This window comes from Nanorana parkeri, unplaced genomic scaffold, assembly GCF_000935625.1.
Source record: "Nanorana parkeri isolate BGI_ZX_2015 unplaced genomic scaffold, ASM93562v1 scaffold779, whole genome shotgun sequence".
In the NCBI taxonomy this organism is placed as follows: domain Eukaryota; kingdom Metazoa; phylum Chordata; class Amphibia; order Anura; family Dicroglossidae; genus Nanorana; species Nanorana parkeri.
Window position 1 is genome coordinate 759671 of NW_017307047.1, and position 370 is coordinate 760040.

A 370-nucleotide genomic window follows, 5' to 3' on the forward strand; every position below is an offset into this window, starting at 1 on the left:
CAGCACCTGTACAGACGTGCACTTGAGGGGAGCGCAGGGCGGCGTATGGCCGCGTATTCCCATAGAGAAAGACAGGGGCTGCACACTAATCACACGCAGCACCTGTCCTTCCCGGGAGCAGCCCGATACGGCTGTGCACGGAGCTGTACGTGCCGGCCGTTTCTAGTGTGAATGAGGCCTAAATTACAGTTATTCAGAGGTCATGTGAGTGCACCAGCTCTCTTCCCAACCCTATTTCTGAGTTCAGGTTGCATGAACTAGGCGCAGCTGCTGTTTGACAGCAACTCATAGCAGATACCTTGCTATCTCATCAAACTAGGTAGGGATGGGGGGGTTAGGGGGTGGGAGGGGCCGACTACGGGCACAGCGG